This window comes from Chamaea fasciata, unplaced genomic scaffold (genome assembly GCF_029207755.1).
Source record: "Chamaea fasciata isolate MVZ Bird 193981 ecotype frontalis unplaced genomic scaffold, bChaFas1.0.hap1 SCAF_15, whole genome shotgun sequence".
Lineage (NCBI taxonomy): Eukaryota > Metazoa > Chordata > Aves > Passeriformes > Sylviidae > Chamaea > Chamaea fasciata.
In genome coordinates this window covers 5,731,156-5,749,163 of record NW_027094100.1, presented here as the reverse complement: position 1 = coordinate 5,749,163, position 18,008 = coordinate 5,731,156, and positions in this window count along the sequence as shown.

Below are 18,008 nucleotides of genomic sequence, written 5' to 3'. Positions count from 1 at the left end.
TGGACAGGGCTTGGAGCAACCTGGTTTAGTGGCGGGTGTTCCTGCCCTGTAGCAACGTGAGTGGGTGCACAAGGGACACCCACAGTGAGCACAGGTTCAGGGGACATCAGGACACACTGGCACAACTTGGGTGACCTTTCACAAGCTGGTGTTCACAGGCTAGCCACAAGCTGCTCTCAGATCCAAGGAGCTATTTGAACATTTTCCTGAAGATAATTCTGAATGAGATTACCTGGAGTTATGGAGAGCAGTTTTACCTAAAACTGAGCTGTGTTGGTGTCTTGGTTGGAAAGACAGGTGTCTGCCAAGGAAGGCAGTAACCCCCCCTTGGAATGGAAAATGCAGCCCCCTTGCCTCCAAATTATTATAACTTTGAGAATACGGGGATTTCAGGCAAAGATGTGGGAAAAGGAATAGCAGCACTTCGCTGGTATCTGTGTGTATAACAAGGCAAAGAGAGGACAACAATGGTACCAACAACAAACCAAAGCAGAAACCCACCGGGAGCCTTCCCTGCGCTGTGCGGCCGTTCCCCTCGGGTGCAGTTCCGGTCACGGCCGCCAGGGGCGCTGGGGGCTCCGGGCCGGGCAGGGCGGTGCACTGGTTCCCCCGCGGCTGCAGGGGGCGCTGTGGCGCGGGCGGGGCCCTGTCTGCCCGTGGGCAATGGCGGGCGGGCGGGAAAAGGGGCTTCCCCTGCACCCCCCGGGGCGGCCGGGCCCTCAGGATGGCGGAACCGGAGCGGGGCTGGAACGGCACAGGGACCACACCCCGCGGGGGCAAACAAAGCGTAGCAGAAACTCCTCAGCCACAGCAGGAATCGCGGGGGCTCTGGCAGACACGGGTATCTGGTTAAAGTGTCGTGCAAAACCTGAAGTAGTGGCAGAAGACAGCAGCGCTGTGCAGCAGCAGCCAGGTTCCACAAGCAGCTGCGAGAAGCTCCCTCAGAGAAGCTCCCTCTGGTTTTCCCCCGGGGCACCCCAGTGGATGGTGAGGGCCCTTTTCCAGTGAGGTCAGTGTTGATAAGGTCCCGGTTCAACAGCTGCTCTTACAAGCAAAGGCTCACCCACCACAGGAGAAGTAGTAAAACACTGAACTGTTGGAAACAATATAAGTTTTAAATTTTTATTTTGTCTCTCTAGCTAGGTATCATTTTGCCTGGAGAAAGGAATTTTCTATATTTTTTTTTTCAGAGACGTAACATCACTCTAAGCAGATGGGCTTAACATACCAACTGAGTGTGAGTAGCCCAAAGATACCCAGAAAGATAAAAAGCCATCAACGAAATATCAACGGAACATCAGTGGCCATCTGGGAACATCTACCCTCACATGCCACCTCTTGCAAAGTTGAAGACATCTAGTCCGGAAAGGACTGATAAGAAAATTGAAGAGTGAAGACCTAATTAACATCGGAGACAAAGAAATTTGGATTCAATGGAAAACTCAGTACTGGGGGTTGCTCAACACTAGACTAATGAACTTTGAAACATCGCATCTCTATGGGTTTTGACTGTATAAAGTTTGGGGGAAATCCTGCAAAAACATGTGTCATGGAGTGATTCTCTCTGAACACCTGGGCTATGTGTGGATTTCTGTGGTACATCCTGGCCAGAACAATACCCTGGCCAGAATAAAGTAATGCCTTGACTATCTGACATTAAAAATGCTGTTGGAGGGGTTTTGTTTTTCCTTCAGTTTCAGAACTCTGGTGGTGGCTAAGTCTTCCCACAGCAGTCTCAGCCCAGTCATCTCACCTCCAATCCGAGAACAAGGAGCCGAGCCCAGCCCATTAATCCTCAGCCAAAATCTCAGGTTTCTCTGCCCTTCCCAAGGGAAAACCCCTCAGCTAAGAGAGTAGCCAGCTGCACCCTTCCCCTTCCTCCTCCTTCCATCCACATCTTTTGTTCTCTTAAGTATCGGTCGTTATCATCTCTTGGGCATCAAATGGGACAAAATTCCATTTTTCTTTTGAAAAAAAAAAAAAAGGAAAAAATCCTAAGCTCCGGCAATTTGAGATACTAAATACAGTATATTTTACATTTCAAATGGGGTTCAAATATATTTTTTTCTCCATCATTGCGAAGAATCTTACAACAATAAATAATATTTTCTCCACTTCTTATAACTAAGTACGGTTTTCTGCAGAAAAGACATTAAGACTGCATCATTCACATCTTCTGTAATTTCAGTGCTTAGATTGCTTCCAGCTCACTTCAATCAACAGCAGAATGATTGTTTCCTAGATAATTTTTCAAAGAGAGGAAAAAAGAGTGAATCAATTTAGCAATCTCAGTGCTGGTTCCTGTGCCGGCCAGCTCATACTTGCCCTTGGAGATGGGGAAAAAAAATAAAGAATGCCAGCTTAGCAAACATCTCAGTGCTTTCCCCGCTGTAGTTTTTGGCTGGGGCTATTTAGCAGTGAGTGGGACACCCCAGTGGTCACAGCGATGTCAGTGTGGCTCCTGAAGCTGATTTTAGGGATTTCATAGCCCTTGTAAAGGAGTTGCTTGTTGCTCTGGAGGCAGAGAGGAGCGGGGCTCTGACCCTTACCACACAGAGGTAAATGCAGGCACTTCCCTGAGGTGGCTGTAACTGAGAACCTGTCCCTCCCTGGGCACCATCACTGGCCCGCATGGTGGGCATAGCTCAGGGGTTGCTCTACCTTGTGCATCAGGGCAATTCAGCCTCAATTTCCTAATGCCTGGAGGAAGAAGGAAAGGTCATTTCAGCCCCTTGATTTCAGCCATGAACAAGCACAGTGGTTTGCCCAGGAAAGGAAGTGAAGGCTGTGCAATTTTTCATCCAACAGCAGGTCAAGCAGCAGCCTAAAATGAGCTGGAGTGCCTTCTGCACCCATCCATGCACACTGCCCATGCTCTCAGCAGCAGGAAAAACCCACCCTTTCCAAAGGCAAAAGATACCAGGCTGAAGAGGGGGCACAGCCCCAGGAGCAGACAGGATGGGGCAGAGATCTGACACATGGGCAGCTCTCCCAGAGAGGAAGGGGGGAAAACAAATAGCTTGGCTGAGACATCATGTTGGCATCCAAATAAACAGGATCTGCATTAGTCATAAGCAAATCTCAGAGGAAACTTGGAAGGTTCTGTAGTTTCTAGAACTTTCCCAAACGGAAGTATGCTCACAGTAGGGAGTTATACTTCTGTGGAAGGATCAGCTGACACGGCACCCACACATCAGGTCCCTACCACCTCAGTGCTTCTGCTTCTTGACCCAAAATTGTATCTTAAAAATTACAGAATCATGATAGTTGGAAAAGCCCTCAAAGATCATTGAGTCCTATGGTTAGTCCAGCACTGCCAAGCCCACCACTAAACTACATCCCCAAGCACCACATCTACGTGTTTTTTGACCACTTCTGGGGACGACAACTCCCATACTTCCCTGGGCAACCTGTTCCAATGTCTGACCACCTCCTTTATGAGGAAATTTTTCCTAATACCTAACCTAAACCTCCTCTGGCAGAGCAAAAAGTCCCATTGCAGTGACTGATCTGGCTGATAGCATTGGTGTGGCAGTCCTTACTGAGTGGTCAAAACACAAATTCAGGTGGCCAGGTGGAGCATCCAAGTGTCTGTTCCCAGGTGTGGGACTGATGCTTCCCTCCTTCTTGCCATCATCAAAACCCTCAGCAGTGAAAGCAGTGAAGGGTCCCTTAGAATCTGGCCACTAATGATGGATTTACACAGGTAACCATCCACCTCTGCCACAGGCAAACAGTGGACAAAAGACCCTTTGCTAGGGTTGTTTTTCCAAATAACCCAGCTTTTGGAATTGCTGCTCCTGGGCCAAGTGACACACTTGACCTCAGAGAGAAAAGTCACCTAAAAACCCCCAGATGCCTTTGGAGCCTGTTACTCTCTAAGAGGCCACCTCATCCAGCACGGATTTTGCAGCGTGACTGCGCAGAGCTTAGTGGAAACTCCTCACTGCAGTTCTCATGTGGTGTCTCTGAGATTTTATCTACACCACTGATGCCGCTTTGTTGAGCAAATGGAAATGTGAGCTGCAGTCTTGCAACACCATGGCACACAGGTCTGAATAAAAGGATTTTTCCTCCCTGAACTGGGGCTTTCCTAGAGAAACAGCGATTTCCACTGAATGCCACACTTTCTTTTGACAAGTGACGCTTTCTTCCTGTGGTGTGGAAGAAAATGACTTGGACAGGTTGGTTGGATTTAGCTTCTTTCCATGTTTATGAGAGTGGAATATCCCACACAACCCAGAAGACAGAAAAAAACCCTGTGTGGCTGACAAAGGAGCTTGAGGGACTAATTCAAGGCTTGTGGGGGAATCACCATGGGGTCTTGCCAAAACCTTGCTGTGGATTCAACCATGATAAGAAGGGGCTGCATTTTCAGCCATGCTTTTCCAAAGTATCTGCTACACACTGTAGCTGAAGCAGCTACATCACTGCTTGCAAAAGCCCGAGCAGTGAGTAGAGGATGCTGAAACATGGCTGCAGCAGGGAGCTGGGGACCAGCTCACAGGTGCTGGAATACCCTTGTGGCTTTGACACTTTCCTGACTAAAAATCCCCACTCATCCCAGTGTCTTACTTTCTCACCACCAGCTACAGTGTTTTTCATAATGCAGTCTCCAGCAGGATGGTAAAATATTTATAACTTCACCTATATACAGAGTGCATAGGAAGAAGCAGAATGAGGCAAAGCCCCATGTCTGCTTCCTCTCCCACCTTCCCACCAGCCTCAGGTCACCTTGGAGGCTTTGTGACAATGTTTATGGTGCAAGGAGGCTTTGACACAGCAAATGACTGGTCATCAATAAGTCCTGGTGGCACACTGTACAATCAATCCAAGCCCAGCAAAACATTTCCCTGTATCATGCTGTACGGAATCAACACTCAGTTCCTTGAAGTCTCCAAAAAGCCTTTGCAAAGACTCTGAATCAGCATATCTGGGAAGAAAAGCTCCTGGAGAGCCAATCATTGCGCACAGCAAAATGCAGGAGAATTTGGAAGGGAGCATGAGGGTTCCAGCTGGGGATTCATGGATTTTACATGTATATTTCAAGCATATTTATATATATATTTTATAGTCACCTGCTCTCTGATACACCTTTTCCCACTCTATTTGAGTGGTTTCACAGGATTAGAGGGTATCTGAGTTCCCAAGCTCTGTAAATCCTCCTGTTCGGTGGGAAAAGAGGTGAGAGGATGAAGCAGTTTGGGTCACCAGTACCTACTCCAGAAGGACAAGACCCGTGAGCTGCAGGAGCAGAGGTCTGCACTGCCCCTCCTCCGAGCTGTCTCTGCTCCCAGCACCCGCAGCCCTGCGGGGACAACAGCAGGGACAGATGGGTCCCCAGTGCCAAGGACCTGCAGGGCTTTGGCTTCACATAGTAGCACAAGAGACAGAAATAGTAGTGATGGAAAAAACCTCATTACTTGTATTGGCCCATCCCCAATGAACGTATGCAGAGCACTTAAAAATAAAAGAATAAATTAACAGATGTTTTTCTTTCATGTTGATTTCTGATCAGAAGGAGGGTGATTAAGTTATTTTATTTGGGTCTATATAAAGAAATAATGTAGCGAAGTCAAGAACAAAGCCATGGGGAAAGAGCTGCCCCAGATGCCTGTGAACCCATCAAAAGGTAACTGCCTGCATCACGTTACCCACTATCTCTTTCCATCTCACTCCAGTTACCTAGAAGATATCCAGGTGCTGATTGCAACCGTGCAGTGATGAAGGAAGAAGATGGTATTTCTCCCAAAGTGCTCTCAGAGATGTACTCACAATGAAACATTTAAACCCTCTGGTGCTCTGCATTGTTTGGTGACATCAAAAGGGCAATTATACCCTTACTGATGTAATGTTGTATTTCTTTGTTTCTGGCTCACTCCCAAGTCAGCTTTCTTATTTCTGAGGATATTCAGTTAATTCAGTTTACCATCTGTCTTCAAAGTTTCTCTCTTTTTTTTATTACTTGAATATAATAGTGATATCTATAGTTCTGTTGTGGAGACAAGAATCATATGTCCAGATTAGTCCAGAGCAGCAGAGAAGCGTTGCTATGTCCTGTCCTTTCCTTTGAGGGAGAAGGGAAATCCAAATGCATCTACTCTTTCCTTTTGATAGTATCTAGCAAATGTTCAAATGGAGCAGTAATAGAGGGATGGAGAATAAAAGCAACTAAATATACCTCAACCAACACCACAGGTTTTGCCTCTGGTGCAGCACTTGGCACTCCACAGGCTGGGCTGAGCAGCCTTGGGCATCTGCTCTGTACACAAAACATCACCAAGGACTCCTGTGTCACAGCATGAGGATCAGGAGTGGTGGGATTGTACAAGTCTATTGTGACCCCAGATGAACCTCCCACCCCTTTGCAAATATGCATGGAGAAATATTTGGAGATGCACTGGTGCTGGTGGGAAGGGACGCTGTGATGGTAGATTTCCCTTCTTGTGCCTCCACACATGAATGCAGGTGCCTGCCTGGCCTCCAGCTGCTGCCAGGAGGCAAGAGAACAAAGACTTCCTTTCTGTAAGGCAGGACTGACAGGGCAGGCAAGAGGCTCATGGTTGCAGCCACAGGAAAGAGAAGAGCAGAAGAGTAAAAGTAGGAAATCCCAGAGATTCAAGGGGTAAGGTGAATTCTTGGACAATTTCAACCAAACCAGCAATGTTCAAATCCCTAGGGGAATTGGTCATTAGTGTGTGCTTGGTTTATTATACCACTTTATGCATCCATCAGACCATCCAACACTACACAGTAGGAAATAATTGGCTTTGTCTTTCACTGACTTCTACCATTATCTCATTGAGATGAACATTATAGACCTGTTCTCAACTTGTTAAAACTTTTCTAATGGCACCAGAAATTAATTTGAATTAAAGAAGAATGCTTCACTGGGCTGCAATGGCCAAGGAGCCCCTTGTTCAGTAAATCAGCACAGCCATGGTGACTCCTTGGCAACATGAAGTGGTGACTGATTGGATGGGGCCACCAGAAAACCAAAACCAGAGATGAGAGCAACAGCTGCTGCTCCAGGGCTGAGCAGGTGCCACACTGCCAGGTCAGGCAGAGCCATTGGCTCTCTGGTGGGATCCATCCTCCAGAGATGACCTGTGGTGGCACACATCTCAGTGCCACTGCAGAAGGCAATAACAGCACATCTGTCTTCTGAGGGCACCTGTTCTGCAGACAGAAATATTGGGCTAAAGTCATGTCCACACTAAAATATAGTGAGCACAGCGTTAAGTGAGGCCCCAGACACACACTTTGGGATAGCCACATGCACAAGAGAGAGGAGCTGGGACACAGCAGAAAGCCTGAGATGTGAAACACAGAGATCAGTACTGCAGGGTGGATTTGGAGGACTGAGGGTAGGAGCTTCCACAGGAGACCTGTTCCCAATGGGTCCTGTTCTCCTCCTGTTGTCATAAACAAGCCTGGTGCAAACAGTGATGTGGCTCAGGGCAGTCCCTGGGGCCTTGGGGCCCAAAATACAGTAACAAACATTTGCCCACAGCTTCCCAGCAAAGTCCTCCTTTCTGTTTTAGCCATGTAATTCCTTCTGGGCCATATTTCACTGCATGAGTTTTGCTACAGTTCTAAAGCACCTGATTCAAGCTGCTGATATAAGCAGCTGTAAGGCCGCTGCCTTTAATGAGATCCACCAGGATATTTTCAGAGGCAAAAATCAGGCTAGCAATTTTAGGTTCCATTTTTTGCAGTGTGAAAAATCCTTTTTCATAATCAAAAATAGCAAGTAGGCATGAACATAAATAATAACACTCTTTTCCATTATCAACACTCCCCTCAGAACATTTAACTAATGATGCTAAGATGTTGTCTTTTAAAATAATTTTCCCCTTTGCACTTCTCCTTGGAAGTCTGTCTGTCTATTGGGAAGCTCTTTGATACATAAAGGGAGAAATAGCACAGACATTGAACATTACCTTTCTTTAGAAAAGACACTTCACACAGATTCAAAGGACTCAATTTCAAATCAGCACAGCAGATCAATTCAAGATGAACCTTTAAATACCTTACAGAAATCCTCCTGTTTCAGGCTTGCAAGAATTTCCTAATGCAGACCCACTTGGAATCGTCACTGCCTGCCCACAAAACAATGGGATCCAGCATCACCCTCTGCCCAACAGCTCTTAACACGCACACACCCCTGCAAGCGCGCCACCCTATTTCACATGCCCGCTACAAAGTGCCCCAACAAATTTACCAGAGATGGACTGGTGGAACAAACCAGCAGGACTATTTGAGAGATATTATGTAATGCATCCCGCTGAGCTCTCTGCACCACTGCCATAGCGGCTCATGGTGCCGGCTCTCCGCCGCACGCATCACGCCGAGCATCAATCCCATCCCCATGCAAAGTGCCACTCCCGCCTGCCTCTTCCCTTTAAAGAGCTTGGAATACCCTTTATTCCGGAGCAGGGAGGGCCATGGGGAGCCGGACCACTGGCCCACAGGCCGCTTCGGAGGGTTCGGGCCAATAGCACCGTGCCAAGGCGGGGAGCGTGTCCCCACCCGCTGCGGAGAAAGGAGCCGGGATCCAGGGAGAGGGGCGGGGAGAAGGACAAACCCCCGCTGCCGAGGCGGGTCGGGGGAGCACTCACCCAGCAGCAGCCAGCCGGAGCCCGCGGAGCCCAGGAGCGGGGCGAGCATCCCTGCGGCGCGGCCCCTGCGCCCCGCTCCGCGCACTGCGGCGCTCACTGCGCACCCCGCCGGCCCGGCCCGCCGCGCCCCGCACACTCCCCGCCGCTCCCCCGGCGGAGGGCGGTGTTTTTAGCAGCCCTCCTCCTCTCCCCATGCTGCTGAGCCCTCCAGATCCCTCCCAAAAGGGGCTATGCTGCCGGTGGTGCGTGGATGCTCGTCAGAGCATCCCTGTCCTCTCGGATCCATGAGCGGCGGCGAGGGGAGCGAGGGGGAGAAGCTTACTCCTTTATGGCTTTATTTTCACTTTTGGCCGGTGGAATTGCAGCTGGCCCGTGACCTGCACAACAGCGGTACTAAAGACCATCAGAGACGCTGAAACACACCCAGCTTCATCAGCAGAGGCAGCTCGGCATTGCCTCTAGACATCTCATCATCATTCAGCTCGTGGCTACATAAACGAAGAAAGAAAAAAAAAAAAAAAAAGAGGCAATCTGTGTGTGATACTAAATACATGGGGAGAAGAGAGAAGAGCAGATTTGTGTTCTTGACTGTTCCCTGAACAAGCTAGTTGTAAAAAAATGATGTCTCAGTTCTATGATACATGGAGGGCTTTGCAGAAGAAGGTGTTAAAAGGGCTGCACCAGTGGTGAGAACACGTCTTGCGCCCCTCTGGGAATCAGAGTGCCAGTGGAATAAACAGGATGGGAGTGCCAAAGGGTAGAAGAGACCCTGTCTTTTTATTCAGCTGTCTTTTTATTCAGCCGTTTGAGTCACTAACATGGCAGGTCTGCATAGCAGGCAGAACTGCCTGTTCCGAGCTGTGATATGCAGCTGTTTAACTCTTTGGGAACATGGGCCAAGATACACCAATAAAATTCTCTGCTTGTACCAGGAATTAGCACTAGTTCAGGTATGATTACAGCTATGAAGGACACACATTTTCTTTGCAGATAAAAGCTTTCGGTTTTCTTAAAGGCGAAAATGAAGCATATGAAAATGAAGAATTTCTAGTCCATGGCAAAAAATTTTCACCATGTGGTTTCCTTCTGATTCAATATGAGAAGGACTTAAAAAAATTTCCTGTGTACAGAAGCTCTGCTGCTGATAAAACTTGATGTAATTCGTATTAGAGTCATCACTGCCCACTCCTGAAAGCTGTTATAAAATTGTCATGTCCATTTTAGTCAAGGGCTCTTTGTCTTTCAAGATCACAGTCTCAAGGTGGAAAACCATCATCAAGCACTCTAACAAATGAGCTGGAAACCAAAGAGAACTGTATCTGCCTCACCAGACTGCACGTCCCATAGTAAATGCCTCTAAAGCAATTGGGACTTCAGCTACACCTTCAAGTGCGATAAAATCAAATATAACAGCAATAAAATAGGAGTTGGCAAAATCATTTCTACTGCCATCTATTTTGCTTAAGAGTGAGATAGATTATAGATTAAACACTGCACAATCTATTTTACTTAAGAAGATTTGTAGCCTATTCCTACAGCCTTCCCTTTCTTGAGAACGAAAACCAGTTCCTACACCAATTTTTATCTCCTTCTCTGTGGTCAATTTTGTGTTAGCATGTCTCATCTTCTGCAGACTACCTAGATCCTACAGTTCCTGTGTCTAAGCAAGCCCAGACTTCTCCCTGAACTGCAAGTGTCATTAACTGAGCCTGGCTTCTGGATTCCTGAAACCTGTTAGCTGGAAATCACAATACTGAAGCCAACTGATATGACAAAACAAATTGTCCTAGAAATATTCAAGGCCAGGTGGGAAAAGACCCTGAGGAATTTCATCTAGTTGAAGATCTCCCCACTTACCACAGAGGAGTTGTACTAGATGATCTTTAAAGGTCCCTTCCAACCCAAAATGGTTTATGATTCAGGATGTCTTGATCTTTGAGGAGATGAGTATTTTTAAATAATACCTCATTAGGGAAGTTGAGGGATCAGAAGAAACTGACCAAAGAGTACCAGCTCCCAAAACTTCACTAAGATTTATGGAAACAGATCTCTGCATGCAGTTGCACAATGACTCCTGGAAACACCTTTTGTTCATCTACCATAGGAGTGAAGATCATTGGCATGACAAATCCCACCTGGACCTCCATGCCCTTGCTTTGGGGAGCCGCAAGGTGTCTGCCTGTGCTCTGCAAAGCAGAGTTTCCTGACCTCAGCATCTCCTGCAGCAGCTCCTCCAAGCTCTACACAGATTAAAAAAAAGGCGACTTCCTGTGTTTCACCACAAACTTCCTGCCTCTCTGCAGAGTTCTCATAAACCTTCCTCTAATTCTTGACTTTAAAACTTTTGCTAGCTTTCTGTTTCTCTGTAACTACAGTCCAAGGCAAATTTGGCTAAAGTGATTATCAAAAGGCCCACCTACAGTTTTCTGAAATTGTCCACACCTCAACAACAGTTTAAGTGCTCTCACTTACTGGTATACTAGTAATGGATGTTCTGCCTTTGGGGGTGACATAGTGACAGACACCTGTCATAATGATGCTGAAATTTTCCATTCTAGGAAATCACCAAGAATCTTATGATTCACAGAAGTGCCCCAAATCACTACCACACCAGAGCAATCTCTCCTGCAGGGGACCTTCAGCCACCAAGAAATTAAAGCCACCACCAGCAGTGACCTTCCCAATAGTCAGAGCAGAGAGCAACATCAGGAAAAAAACTGACCAAGGAATCTGAGCTTACACCTCTCTAAAGTATGTTAAGTTTTCCGATCCACCCCAGAAGCTGTTACTACCAGGACTCTGATTTCTGTTTGCATCACAGCCTAGGCTGGATTATAGAGAACAGGCGCTCTATCACCTCCTAATGAATACAAAGCAGTTCCTACTTGCTCTCACAATTAGATACAGTAACATTAGCCTAGCTGGGAAGAAATCCGTTTATTTCTTGCTTGAATACATTTATGTGTCTATTCAGTAGTCCAATATAATCTGCTTGCCCCAAGCAACACTAATAAAAAAAAAAAACCTTCAGAAGTGTTCCATTTTCTTAAATATTTTTAAAAACCTATGAAATACATTTCAAGCTGGGATTTACATGATTTTCATTTCAAATCTTTCAGTCTGTCCTCATTCCCAACCAGCTGGTAAATAGTTACTATGGCAGCACCTAGTGCAGAGTGACTCAGCACTCCCTCACATTCCAGTAGCAGCACAGTCTACTCTTCTGGTTTCTTATAATTATAACCTTGTCTTCTCTTTATTGTTTCATTGCAGAACTAAAATGTTTAAAATATCAGCCTTTCCTTGTGAAACTCAGCATTTATTGGTGGAATCAATGCAAGAATCTGCTAAATAAAGATCATATCTATTCAGGATGCGATTTCAACTTTCCTTTTGTGTTGATCACAAAAATGTTCGAATTGTTTCCATCATTTTTCAGTGTTTCTTTGGAGCTTTATATTGTCAAGTGAGCTTGTCTCATATCAAACCACAACACGCTCAGGTCCAAAATATCTATTTGAATGTGAGCAGAAGCTCCCCTTCCCTTTGTTAATGTTGAAAGCTCCTTGCTTTCTGCTCCTGTTTGTTTTGGTTTTGTTTTTTAATTTACCTTGCTTTGAAGGTTGTATTTACACATCGAGTCTTCTCATTTATCATTTCTTTGGATTTCAGTTCAACCCATTGTTACCAACACTCTTTGAGTGTGACCATCCAGCCAAATTTTACCTACTACAGTCATCCAATTTATCAAGTCTAAGAGCATGAAAAGGTTTTGACAAGTCATCAATTTAGAAGAAATTCTTTTTGATAGCAGTGAAATTTGCAAAGTCTGTGGTTTCCCCGTCTCATGGTTGGATTTCCCCACAACTAGAAGGGTGTGAACAGGCTTTCCTGCCATTTAGGTAGTTGTTTTACTGTATTATGATATTCTGGAAGAAAATTACTTTAAAGTGGTTGGCTGGGCATCTCAGCTGAGTTAGTTACTCAACTTTAACTTTCTAAAATTGCTGCTGACAGATTTATGACAAATAATATAGTAAATATATATGGGGAGGGTTAAGGTATTTTTTCAGTACACTTTATGAAAATGAAGACAGTTCTTTTAGACCTGGAATGCAGTAACATGCCTGAGGAAGAATAATAATTTTTCTATCTAGCCCTGGAGGCACCTTTCACTTTTTTCGCAGCTACTGCGAGCGCTCCCAGTCCTGACACCACACAGGAAGCTCGAGGCCCTCCCCTGCCCGCGTGTTTTCAAAGACAGATAAACGAGACGATCGCGGCCGGGGAGCGGCTGGTCCCCGGGGCTCCGGCGACACCTCCAGCACCACGGACAGCGGCAGCTCAGCAAAGATCGTTATTTACCAACAAACCTGTTCTTTGCCCCGTTAAATAACTGGAGGTTCTAAGGAACGCTCTACTGTGTTCCAGATTACTGCCAACATTAGAGATAGCGACACTGATTAATGTGTTACCCTAGAAGCTGCAGTTGTTCCTTCCCTGTCTTCTGCTTCATCACCGGCCTCCTCTTCTGCCATTTTATCTTCTCCTACCTGTGGAAGAGAAGATAATTAAGTCCATTCTGCACTGGACTAACAGAACCCTTCAAGTTAGTAAATGCTTTTGAGATAATCAAGCTCACCACTAAGCCGTGTCCTCAACATGTGCCACAACTCCACCTTTCAAATCCCTCCAGGGATGGGGACTCCACCACTGTCCTGGGCAGTTTCTTCCATTGTCTGAAGAAATGTTTCCTAATAGCCAATCTAAGCCTCCTCTGAACAGAAAACTCCAGTTATGCATCACTGCTGGCTGCGATCAATGACCTCAGTGCCAAAATCTTCATGGCTGTAAGGAAAAGTCTGGAGACAAGACCCCTACTCAACTATTCATTGGAAAACTCAGTTGATTAACTGTGAAAAGAACAAAGAAAAATAGAATATTTCATTTTGAGGATACAGAAATACCAACAGGCATTAGATTAGAAGTGGTATTATGACCTAGTTTGTTCTTTTGGTTTTCTGTTTACATCCGTTTATTACCATTAACTCTGAACTGCTTCTGGTGGGGTTATGCAAAGAGTGCACAGGTGCTACTGCTGCTCTGCTGCTGGCCCAGTTGCAAAGACAAAGTAAATAGAGGGGTTTTAGAAAAAAATCAAATCCCAGACCCGCTTTCCCTACATTACAATAAGAACGGAGAAAACCAGTAGTTCTATTATGGTTGTTATGGAACAAATGAAGGTATCAGAGTTCAACAGAAATAATTTAATCCCATAACCCTTCATGCCTGCTATGCTGAAATCATATTAAGAAAATAAGTGATATTCACTTAACCTCTTCTGGTTTAGAGGACATACAGCTCAAATCCAAAATGATCCCATCAATAAAGCGGAGCAAGCTCTGGTCACACTTCTGCTGTGGCCAGAAAAGCTTAATGCTGCTGCAGAAAATTATGTTACACCTCCATCTGACTGGAAGCAAAGCTTCAACCTCTTTATATAGATATAAACATACACTGTAATGACCTTTGAGCATTCTTTAGACAAAAGCTCTTCACTTTGGATAATGGACAAATACAGGTATTGTGGTTCAGCGTGCAGCTCGTGAGCCACACCTCTAAAGTAAAGGGCAAAGCCAAGATCTGAGCATATCCAAAAGCTCAGAACTCCTCAACTTTAGGTGGGGTTTTAAGTGATATCTAATGTATATTAAATAATTTTGCCACAGATTTTGGCTGGAGGCAGCTGAATGCTGACCTGTTCACGGCAGAGTTGTGTGGGTGGTGATATTGTGCACTGGCTGCAAAGCAACTGACTGTTCCTGCTGGTGAGCCACTGAAGTGTCAACCCTATGATTTAAAAAGCATCCGGGCTTTTTTGAGCTGTAAGTGCTCCAATAAAGCACTGTGCTTCACCAGCCTGTGTGAGCAGAGAGAGTCCTCATGGCCAAATTTTGCCATTGATCCACGATGTGACCTTATCAACAGCAGCAGACTGGCAGAGCAGGGCAATGAACTTTCCACCTTGTTTTCCCCTGTAGCAATTCCTTTTTGATTTCTGGTTTTGAGGAAGATGCCATCTGCTGTCAGAAGCTCATTCAGACATTTGGGAGAGAGTCAACTCCAGTAAAAGCATCAGAAGTTGAAGAGCTGCTGAAATATCCCCATTGAGAGTGCAAGCTGAAATGCCTTTATAAAACTTTTTATTACTATCTATCCTCTCACATGTTTATTCATTATTTTCTATTAGCTTGCACTCAAATGGAACATCTTTTAAACAAGCATTAACGTTGCAGAGAAAAAGCCCTTTAGCCCAGCCTGTCAGGGCTTTTGATTTTGTTTGCCTTCTTGCTGTGATCATCTGCCAGCTGCCTATTTGTGCTAGTTTAATTAAAAGATAGAATTGATTGGTCATGAAATTTTTATAATAGCAAGGTAAAGAATTTAGGAAACCATTCAAAAACAAAGGTAAAAGAGGTATGAATATCAGATCTGAACCTTAATATGGTCTTTTAAAAGTACTGTGAGAGGATCAGCACTGAGTTTGTTGCACAAGAAAAACTCACTGTTTACCAAGGTAACAGCAAAAGTAGCTGTTAAATAGTAGATTTTTCATTATTATTTTGAATCAAATATTATTTCTTGAAAGGGAGTAAAATAGACTGAATGGTCTAATAAAATGGTTGTAAGGGAAACAGATCCCAGTCTCAATGAATGGATGAAGGACTGAATGTGCAAAAAGGGGCCATAAATAAAACCAAAGTGATGAGGGGTTTGGATCACTTCAGTCAAAGGGAAATGCTATTGCATGAAACAATTGCTCACAGGACCATGTTTCAGCAGCAGCATTTAAAGCCAGAATTAACAGTAGCAAAGACCAGCATTGCTTAATATCCTCTAAAAAAGGAGGTGGATGAAATCTGAGAAGGAGTGGAGTGATGCCAAGTACTCTCTGAACTTGAGTATGAGGCATCATAGTAGGATCTCACAAAGATGAGTGATTGGGCAGGAAGATGGCACAAAACCCCCAGTATTGGTAAGCAAAGATATGCACCCAGAAAACATAACCCAAGTAGGTACAACAGAGAGTGAGTTGGCTTTTTTAATGACATGAGGGATGCTTCTGTTGAGCTAAACTCTTTATACCCCAGAGTGGTAACTCCCAGGTCACCGCCATGTGGAAGCACTCGATGCTCTCCATAGCAAAGTGCTCTGCTTTCCATTTTGTTTTCCATTTATGTCAGTATTTCATAAACATCTCTTGAATGTTAAAGCAGCTACCCTTAAGCACACAACAGACTTCAAGATATTTTCCTAATACAGATCAAACCATTCCTTGGAGAGCAATGTTTCCTTCTTCCCTCCAGAGGAGCAGAGCAGGAGCATCTGGAACTGCCAGCCAGCAGTACTGAAGCAAAAGGCACGTTGTGCTGCCTGTGGCACTTCTGGATAATGATGGTAAAGGCACTGTCTGCTGGTTGCTTTGAAGTAGCACACTTACTCCCAGAACCTACTTCTCTTTCACCAAGGGTAGGAGGCATTGGAATGCAGTAGTTTATTAGACAATCAAATGAGATCTAAAGACCTATTCCTTAGTACTCAGGTGTGGAAAACCAGACTGAAATCCTCACTGAAAATTCCCCCCCTTTTTTTTTCCCTGAACAGAACAAACTGACATTGATACATATTTGATTTCTCACCTCTGTGTTGTCACATCAGTTTGCTTGCAGCCATGGGGATGCTGCCAGGGCTCTCCAGCCTGCTCAGTGTGCACTGCTGGGTATGGGCTGTGTGCTGCCCTCTCCATAGCTCTGTGGGGAAAGCAATCTGGGAGACACAGAGAAGAAAACACCCTGGTTGTTTGAAATGAGTTAGAAATAAATGGTCTCTCTTCTTGTTTGTTTAAAAATAGTATAGCAATTCTAAACATTGATGTTCCTCTCAGCTGATCTAGAGAGGTCAGAAACTTGCAAAGGATGTGAGTAATCTTCCAAGCAGGGTTTTCTGCAGCTGCTGGGGAGCCACAAAGTGCCTTGGGACACTTTGCTCTACAAGCTCCATATTGGGCCCTTTAACCTATGACTCTCAGCACTTTTGCCAATGAGGAGCTGGGCTGCACCACCAGCTCCCACACAGACATAGGTATTCTTCCATGCACTGAATCCCACTGGTTGCACCAAGCTGGAGGTGCTGCTCGTTCCTAGTGCAATTCCAAAAGATGCGTCTTTTGCCTTTTGTGGGAAGCCTCATGTGTTAGCTGTCAGTTTCTTTTCTAAACAGACATATCAATGTTTAATCACCAAGACAAATTTTTCCGTGTTGACTGGGATGCTGACTCATCTTGAAGATGTCAGTAGGTTCTAAAAATAGGACCTAGTATATAAAGATATCTAGTGAGACTGAAAACATGAAATGACTTTTTGGTTGAAATCTCTATGGCCTTATACAGTGCAATTCACTGAGTTCTTGACCATGCTGGTGTCACGATGACTGCAAAAGGTACATTGCCTGGGATTTTGGGGTTTCGTTTACTTGGTAAAAGAAACTCCAAAATTACATAGGAAAAAATTACTTGAAAGGATTATTAAGCTTGCAAAACAGTGACTTAAAAGTTAGAAATGCTACAGAAAAACTGCCACCCCAAGCAAAACAGAGATTCAACCAATTTTTCATGGGAAAAAATAGGCAAAATCTAAATAAATAAAGTTTGAAAACGCGATGTAAGGAGACTAATAGATGGTCACATAAGCAAACTACATTTTAAGATTTTGTTTCTTAGGAATTACAGAATTATTTAGTTGCAAAACACCTTTAAGATAAGCTTCTCAGTGTTCAACTTTGTTTTTACTTGCAATAAGGTATAAAAAGTGGTAAAAGGATTCATAGACAAGAAGTTGGATTTGTGAAGTCTTTTACCAGGTCATTTTTATCCCAGACAAACCTGTAAAAAATGCCCAGGTAAAACCTTTGGCTACAAGGATCTTATCAACAGCTGTGGCTTTGTGATGATAATTCCTTTCTTGAGGTTTGAAGGCCCATTTCATGGAAGATATTAATCTATAAATCCACAACTACTTGTAAAAATTATTTTTTGTCTTTGCAGTTACTGTGTATGGGTGGCATTTTTCCTCCGAAACAGAAACCACCACATGACTTGTGAGCACCATCAACTCATCACATCTGGGAAGAAGAGTTTCCAGTCCTTCCCACTGCCACCTGGCATGCCTAAGGCTTTCTGCCACATCAGAGGGAGCATGGAAGAAAACTCGCTGATTTTTTCTCTCATCGTTGACAGGAGCCTGATGACCATCAGATTCTCATCAATACTTTCAATTCTGCTTTGCATTTTTTACGCAAAATATCCCAAACTACTTGCTGTACTTAAAT